The sequence below is a fragment of the Nicotiana tomentosiformis genome, chromosome 2, assembly GCF_000390325.3.
Source record: "Nicotiana tomentosiformis chromosome 2, ASM39032v3, whole genome shotgun sequence".
In the NCBI taxonomy this organism is placed as follows: Eukaryota; Viridiplantae; Streptophyta; class Magnoliopsida; order Solanales; family Solanaceae; genus Nicotiana; species Nicotiana tomentosiformis.
The window spans coordinates 57,782,808-57,792,403 of NC_090813.1; the positions used below are offsets into that span (position 1 = coordinate 57,782,808).

The following is a 9,596-nucleotide window of genomic DNA, read 5'->3' on the forward strand; positions in this document are numbered from 1 at the left end:
TTGTACTTGAAGACCTCTATATAAGGGAAAGAAATGTCATTTGTACAGACATGTTCTGATTATTATTAGAATATAATTACTTTCTTGTGTTTTTTATTGATTATTTTGTCATTTTTTATTCTAATTCCTTTCTTATTTATGAGAGAATATTAAATTTCTTGATTATCATACTACAACATTTTATGCCTATAGCCATCCAAAACAATTGTGGCCTAAACTCCCGAAAGTATGGCATTTGATCAAAAGCCACACTTTTCGACTATAGGCAACACTTTCTGTGGAATGGCCTAAAGTACCGTAACCTATTCCCTAAGGCCACGCTTTTTGGGCGTAGCTTTAGAACGCTTCAAAAGCGTTGCCAATAAGATACAAAACCCACGCTTGTATTATTTGATATGGCAACATTTTTCATTTGCTAAAACTACACCTACATAGTGTGGACTTTGATACCTATTAGGCCACACTTTTGAACTGTGGCAAATCTTGACTAGGTTGTACAATTATTTTTGTAATATTTATACGAGCCACAATTTTGTAACTGAAAAATTATTTCTTTTTACATAAATGTTGTAATCACATTTATTTCAAGTATATACATTATGCTCTCAAGCATTAAATTAGACAATAGATAACAAAAAAAATAATTCCAATAAACTTCAAAAAAGAAATATATTTCGTGTACTACACATATTAATAAAGTTATGTTTCAAGATGTGAACTAGCAACAAACTATAAAAAACCAAATGTATTCATATAGATGAATAATAAATATCACAATTGTTCAAAAAGTCTTCACCATTCACTTCAATAGATTAAATTGGACTTGTGGCCACATTTCCAATTGGATCACCTGCATTTTCCCACATTTATGATGAAATTAGAAATTACAAAGAAACAAATATATAGTATACACTGGTTAAAGCAACATTCGTCTTACTAAGAACTAACAAAAATCTGACATAAACTATAATGTAAAAAGTACAACCACCTTTTTTTGGTCAAGATATTTCATTACATCAACAAGTAGGTGCTGGATTACAAGTAACTTTGATTACAAGCTCCTTTAACTATGTATGAAGTTAATGCAGTCAACACCATTACTAACACTTCAACATCTTCAATTGAAATTAACAAACAAATTGTGAGAAAAGTGAGAAAGAATCACCCTAGACGAGTAACAAGAGTATAAATTCAGTTAAACTCTTTCAGAAATCCGAAGTAAAAACTAGGCGATAAAGAGGGTGCATTATTTAGGTGTTGTCACTCTTATGGTTCAGACATATTTTACCCAAATTGAATCTATTATGTTGGAAGAAAGTAATATTTATATTTGTCAAATCTATAGTAAAAGTTGAAAATAAGAAAGACTCAGCCTAATGCTAGAGCATCCCTTGCTTTATCTATAAAAGAAATTTATTATCAATGTAATAATCACCAACAAAATATCTTCAAAAGAGCTCACAACATAGTAAGAGAGAATCAGCTAACTATTTTAGCTAAATGCTCATCACATTTTGCAAGTGCGGAGACAAAAATTTGCGAATATCTTCATAGGCAAAAATGTAATGCCATGAAGAAGACATGTTCTTTGGGCGAGGCAACCTTAGACTAAGGAAAATCGAGAAATAAGTACACTTTAAATTGTTTCAATATTGCAAAATCAAATATTTTAGAAAAGCATGTTTAGTAAGTTAAATACCTTTTCAAGACTCGTAGCATGAGTTCAGCCAGAAGAATATGGATGATTTTGGCCTCTCACAACCGTGCTACTTGCATCAACGGATAAAGGAAGGTTGGATCCAACACACCTTAGTATATCTTGAGTATTCAGTCCAGGGTTGTTTACTACCAATTGACTAAAAATAGTATCACATTTTTTCTCTCGTCAAGTGACTAAAAGTAAAGTGAAATACATGCTCATAATCAATCACATAGTATAACGAATAAGAAAGATGGACTTGTATGAATTATAAAAGCCAATTGGCTGATAACACAACTACACAAGACCTGAAAAGTTTCTGCTTAACCAAAATTTTATTTTGGAGCTCCAAGTACACTGTTCAAGCAACTCAAAGTTCAGCACATCAATGGATTAATGGACAAATTTCACCCTATTTACAAACTACTGGAGTTCTAAACTACCATATAATTGCAGTTCAATTTTTCCTTAAGTGGAACAGATGCAAAATTCAATTTCTAAATTAAATGCTGCACTTTTTGTCAAACTGCAACTTTATACCAAGAGTTCATTCCGAAGAAAATGAGATTTGAAAGTTCTAATGTTCGCATCGCAATAGTAGCCAGGAAATACAAGAGCAAATTGAGCTTGTAAACGTATTTCCTATGTTTAAAGTAGTTATCTGAAATTATTTGTCTAAGTGGCACTAGTTTCTGCTAGCTGAAACGTGCAAACTTTGGGATTACACAGATCATGTATACTCCAAATCAGAATTCATAATATATATAAAATTTACCAAATTACTCGAACACAACGCTAACTCCTATCCAATGTCCTTTTTATTCACATGAACAAATGTTAATCTTCTCACAACAAATCTTAAGCTGCCTACTGATAGATACATATGTTTTACAGAACAATCACAAAAGAACAAGATATTACACAATATGAAAATGGAACAGGTTCTAAGCTTGAATGTAGCCACCATACCAGTAAACTCTCGAATATTTTTTCCAACTAATAATAGTTGACATGGAGAGCTTAAAATCAATCAAATCGCACATAACTGAAGGAAATCAGAGCAACAAAAAAAGCTATACCATTGACCATGTCAATTTGCAATGAAAAAAAAGGTATCTACACATACCAAAATTGAAGAACATCTAAAGAATCTAAGAAGACAAGATCTTATCTTGCAACATGACTTACTATTGCAACTTGGGTATCTGTACATTTAAAAATTTGACATGAAAAGGAACAGAAAGCGCAATAATTACTAAAAGAGGGAACATCAAAAAAATCATTCATGATACTGCTAAAAAGAATCTACTTAAAACCTTTCTATTCGAAGAAACAAGAAAAATATGAAATTTAGGAGTACCAAAGAATGAAAACGACACAGGTGAGAAGGTGAAGAACAAGAAAAATATGAAATTTGTGAGTACCCTGAAGCCATATATACTTGTATTCAAAGAAGAAAGCACCTATGGCGAGCAGCTAGGATTGTTGTTACTAAAATTAGGCTCATAAATCAGCTAGGGTTGTTGTTACTAAAGGGTTTTAAAATAATTTACTAATGTTTGGGACTAGCAAAGCAAGAAATAATTTATGCGTTCATTCTTTTCTAGAATAAGTATCAAATTAGATAGCGGGAGTAATAACAAAAATATTAATATCGTTGAGAATATAATAAACTACTGTCACGACCCAATTTCACCTATAGGTGATGATAGCGCCCAACATTACATCTAGGCAAGCTAATTTAATAAATTAAACATATATTGACAAAATTTAAAATCAAGAAAATAATAAAACCCAAATTCTAATAATGTGTGTGCCAAGACCTGGTGTCACAAGTGTATGAGCATCCAGTAGATTATACAAAACCTCAAATACTGTCTGAAATAAAAATAGACAGAATAAAAAAAAAATACAAAAAGAGACACTAGTAGCTGCAGAACGGATCAGAGAAACAGCTCACCACTATGCCCCAGGATAACGTGGGTGTAAGACAATAGGCCCCCACTAGTACTTGCTTCAGTTCCTGCACAAAAAGTGTACAAGTATAGTATGAGTACGTAAACAACGTGTACCCAGTAAGTATCAAGCCTAATCTCGAAGTGGTAGATACGAGATGACCGACTTTGACACTCACTATGGGTCAATAATAATAATTGAAATACAACTAGGATATTTAAATCAGCATGATTTACATAATTTAAAATAATTTATTTAATTAGCGGAAATAATCAAATTCCTTCAAATGCAACAATTCTCAATATATTAATTAAATTCCTTCAATTCAAATAATTTTTAATTTATCAATTAGATATTATTTACAGGAATAACAATTAATTCTTTAACAAGTAAGAATAATAATTCATTAAATTCCAAGGATTTTTCAATTTATCAATTAGCTTCGCAAGCTGAAATAAGCTATTAAAGTATCGTATAATAATAATAATAATTATTAAGCACGATTTCTGTCGAGAACGTACGGCCCGATCCAGAGCGTCGTGTACACTACCGAGGGACGTGCGGCGCGATCCATAGATGCATCTATCCTGCCGAGGCGTTCGGCCCGCTCCACAAGAAAGGAGGACATTTTCTTATGTACCTCTGGAAGGAGAGTATATTTATTATGAAATAAATTCGGGAGGAAGAATAATTTCTTTTAACAATTAATTGATTTAAACAGAAAATCAAGCATATGAGATTTCCATCCTTTAATATCTTTATCTAAAAATTCACAATATATTCATATATATATATATATAATATCTTTATCTAACAATTCACAATATATTCATATATATCAATTTAATATTAATTAATCAGGGAATACAATTTACACAAGTAATTCATGCTTTGAGTCCTAAACTACCCAGACTTTAGCATTTATAGTAGCTACGTACGGACTCTCGTTACCTCGTGCATACGTAGCCCCCGCAATTAGCAACAATTATTTAATTTAATTTCTATGGGATAATTTTTCCCTAACCAGATTAGACAAGAGACTTACCTTGTCTCAAAGACCACTTTTCGATTATCGCGTCGCGTAAAATTCTCGATTCAATGCCGAAAAATCCGAAACTATCCAAAAGTTATATAAAATAATTAATATATGTTCAATAATTCGAAATTCATCTATTAAATAAATTACCCTATCTAAAATGGTAAAATTTCTAAAATTTACCCCGGGCCCACATGCCCGGATTCTGGAAATTTTCGGATAGAAACATTACCCATAATCTCAAGAACTCAAATATATAATTTCTACATAATTTCATAACTATTTTCGTAGTTAAAATCTCTTTTTTATAAAAAATTAATTTTTTCACCTAAACCTTTGATTTCTAATATTTACTAGTTATAATATACTTATAATCTATGTATTTAACTCAAGGGATGTAGAATTAACTTACCTCCAAGTTGTTAGTTGAAATCACCTCTCAAAAAGCTCCAAAATCGCCCAAGAATGGAAGAAAATGAGCAAAAATGGCGAATTCCCGTTCTTTTAAGGTTTCTGCCAAACAGGTCTTTCGCACCTGCGGAGGTTGGAACGCACTTGCGGCTTTCGCACCTGCGGAAAATCCTCGCAGGTGCGAGTTCCACTTGCTTGGCCAATTCTCGCATTTGCGCACACACCTTCGCACCTGCGCGTTCGCAGGTATGCGAATTCTCCGCATATGCGGCGATGGCCTCCCCTTCCCTTTTTCGCCTCTGCGAAGAAATCTCGCATATGTGAGTGTCGTGCCTGCGAGCTTCTATCGCATCTGCAAATGTCGCACCTGCGACTGGCCAAGTGCAGGTGCGATTCTGACAGTAGTTGGGAGCTTCAGTTTTGGCTCCCAACTTCCAACTTGGTCCGAGCCTCGTCCGATTGACACTCGGGGTCCTCGAGACCCCTCTCGAACATACCAACAGGTTTGGAATTGTCAAGACCCAATTTCACCTATAAGTCGTGATGGCGCCCAACACTACAGCTAGGCAAGCCAACCAATAAATTAAGCATACATTGATAAAATTTAAAACTAAGAAAATATAATAAAACCCAAACTCTACCAATGTGTGTGCCAAGACCTGGTGTCACAAGTGTATGAGCATCTAGTAGATTATACAAAACCTCAAATGTTGTCCGAAATAAAAATAGACAGAATTAAATTACAAAGAGAGACACTAGTAGCTGCAGAACGAATCAGAGAAACAGCTCACCACTATGTCCCCAGATAATGTGAGTGTAAGACGATAGGTCCCCCACTAGTACTTGCCTCAGTTCCTGCACAAAAAGTACAGCAAGTATAGTATGAGTACGTAAACAACGTGTAACCAGTAAGTATCAAGCCTAATCTCGAAATGGTAGAGACGAGATGGCCGACTTTGACACTCACTATGGGGCAATAATAATTATTAAAATACAACTAGGATATATAAATCAACATGATTTACAGAATTTATAACAATTTATTTAATCAATGAAAATAATCAAAATTCTTCGAATGCAACAATTCTCAATATATTAATTAAATTTCTTAAATTCGAATAATTTCCAATTTATCAATTAAATATCATTTTCAGGAATAACAATTAACTATTTAACAAGCAAGAATAATAATTCATTAAATTCCAAGGATTTTTCAATTTATCAATTAGCTTCGCAAGCTGAAATAAGCTATTAAAGTATTGTGTAATTATTATTATTATTAAGCACGATTTCTGCCGAGGACGTACGGCCCGATCCAGAGTGTCGTGTACACTGCCGAGGGACGTGCGGCGCGATCCATAGATGCATCTATCCTGCCGAGGCGTTCGGCCCGCTCCACAAGAAAGGAGGACATTTTCTTATGTACCTCCGGAAGGAGAGTATATTTATTATAAGATAAATTCGGGAGGAAGATCAATTTCTTTTTAATAATTAATTAATTTAAATAGAAAATCAAGCATATGAGATTTCCATCCTTTAATATCTTTATCTAACAATTCACAATATATTCATATATATCAATTAATATTAATTAAACAAAGAAAATAATTTACACAAGTAATTCATGCTTTGAGTCCTAAACTACCCGGACTTTAGCATTAATAGTAGCTACGCACGGACTCTCGTCACCTCGAGTGTACGTAGCCCCCGCAATTAGCAACAATTGTTCAATTTAATCCCTATGGGGTAATTTCTCCCTCACAAGATTAGACAAGAGACTTACCTTGTCTTAAATTCCACTTTCCGATTATCGCGTCGCGTAAAATTCTCGATTCGATGCCGAAAAATTTGAAACTATCCAGAAGTTATATAAAATAATTAATGTATATTCAATAATTCGAAATTTATCTATTAAATAAATTACCCTATCCAAAATGGTAAAATTCCTAAAATTCACCCTCAGGCCCACGTGCCCGAATTCTAGAAATTTTTGGATGGAAACGTTACCCATAATCTCAAGAACTCAAATATATAATTTCTATCCAATTGCATAACCATTTTCATGGTTAAAATCTCATTTTTATAAAAATCTAGGGTTTTCACCTAAACCCTTGATTTCTAAGATTTACTTGTTATAATCTACCTATAATCTATGTATTTAACTCAAGGAGTGTGGAATTAACTTACCTTTCAATTGCTAGTTGAAACCCCCTTCTCAAAAGCTCTGAAATCGCCCGGAAATGGAGGAAAAATGGGCTCAAAATGTGTGAACCCCGACTTTTTTACCATTCTGCCCAGACAGGTTTTTCGCACCTGTGGAAGGTGTTCGCACCTGCGGCTTTCGCACCTGCGGAAAATCCTCGCAGGTGCGAGATTTTTCCTCTTGGACTGGCTCCGCACCTGCGCCCAAAGGACCGCACCTACGCGTCCGCTTCTACGCTCAATTCTTCGCATCTGCGATGGCCGTGCAGATCCTCCCTTCGCACCTGTAGCTGGTGGCTCGCACCTGCGGCTGACCATGCGCATGTGCGATAATACCGGAAGCTATAAGCTTCAGCTCTTCTTCAAAATTCCAAAATTGATCTGAGCCTCGTCCATTTAACACTCGGGGCCCCCTGAGCCCCGCCCGAACAAACCAACAGGGTTGAAATCATAAAACGGACTCGCTCGAACTCTCGGAACGTGTAAAACAATATCAAATCTAAGAATCACACCCCAAACCAAATTGAATCAAACTTAAGAACTTCATGTTTTTCAATTTACTTCCAATACGCCGAAACGTACTTAAACTATCCGGAATGACACAAAATTTTGCGTGCAAGTCTTAAATCGTTATACGGAACTATTCCCAAACTCGGAATTCCAAACGGACTTCAATTTCTCAAAAACCTACTCCAAAACAAATTTAAATAACTTTAAACCTTCAAATAGTTAAGTTTTACTATTAAGCGTCAAAACACTCACGGGTTATCCAAAACCCGATTCGGACATACGCCCAAGTCCGAAATCATCATACGAACCTATTGGAACTGTCAAATACCGATTCCGGGGTCATGTTTTCACAATGTTGACCGAAGTTAAACTTGGCCTTTTTAGGCTAACTTAAGGAACCAAGTGTTCCGATTTCAACCCACACACTTCCAAATCCCGAACCAACCATCCCCGCAAGTCATAAATTAATAAAAGCATGTTCGAGGAGTTTTATTTTAAGGAAACGGGTTTCTAAAAGTTAAAATGACCGGTTGGGTCATTACAAAAATCATAAAATAGACTCGCTCGAACTCTCGGAACGCCTAAAACAACATCAAATCTAAGAATCATACCCTAAACCAAATTGATTCAAACTTAAGAATTTCAAGTTCTTCAATTTACTTCTAATGCACCGAAATATACTTAAACTACTCGGAATGACACGAAATTTTGCGTGCAAGTCTTAAATCACTATACGGAACTATTCCCAAACTCGGAATTCCAAACGGACTTCAATTACTCAAAATCCTACTCCAAATCAAATTTAAGAATTTTAAACCTTAAAATAGTTAATTTTTGCTATTAAGCGTCAAAATGCTCCCGGATTATGCAAAACCCGATTCGGACATACGCCCAAGTCCAAAATTATCATACGAACTTATTGGAACCGTCAAATCCAGATTCCGGGGTCATTTTCTCAAAATGTTGTCCGAAATCAAACTTGGCCCTTTAAGGCTAACTTAAGGATCCAAGTGTTCCGATTTCAACCCAAACGCTTCTAAATCCCGAACCAACCATCCCTGCAAGTCATAAATTAATAAAAGCATGTTCGGGAAGTTTTATTTTAGGGAACGAGTTTCTAAAAGTCAAAATGACCAATTGGGTCATTACAATTACGGCAATCGGAGACCATACGATGGTAAACATTGAAGTAGAAGAGAAGCAACATGAGAATGCGGCCACCTTTTCCACCAGATCTTTCCATTTTTTTGGGCCACACTACAATAAGACAAATGCAAAAGAATTCACGTTTCTCTAGCTTTAATAATTTATTCAATGCGTTTGGAAACAAAAACAACCGTAATTCAAAGCAAACATTTTCTTTTGAAAGGGATTTCAGAGGAACACTACTCAAAGGAGGGTGAGAAGGTATAGAAACACTACCTAAGAAGGTGAAAAAACACTTCCGCAGATTCGTCAGAGGTGTTGAAGCAAGAAACCCTAAAATAATGTATCTGTTTACCCGAAAAATCGGATAACGTTAAATTTATGTATGGTTCTAAGGGCAAGTAGATTCCTTTGATCTGAAAATAACAATACACGTATTTATGGTGCAAAAATAGAAGATGATGAATAAAGATATTTGGTGAGCTTTAGAAAGATAAACACAATGAATTCTTAATGATAGCCAAAGAGATGCCTTCTATTACAAACTCTTCTCCCTTTTATAGCCAAGGATCACTACTTTATCTATAGCAACATGATGGAATAAATATTACTAGTGGAGGACCCATGATGGTGTGT

The 9,596-nt window shown here is 34.8% G+C and overlaps 1 long non-coding RNA gene across 1 annotated transcript; it reads right to left on the reverse strand.

Moving 5' to 3' along the window:
- Window positions 1–514: 514 nt before the first annotated feature.
- LOC104089176 (uncharacterized) lies at window positions 515–9,311 on the reverse strand. The gene is made up of 3 exons (XR_011413900.1): window positions 9,237–9,311; window positions 1,700–2,904; window positions 515–850 (listed from the first exon to the last, which is right to left on the reverse strand). It is a non-coding gene; the product is annotated as an uncharacterized lncRNA (long non-coding RNA).
- Window positions 9,312–9,596: the final 285 nt, after the last annotated feature.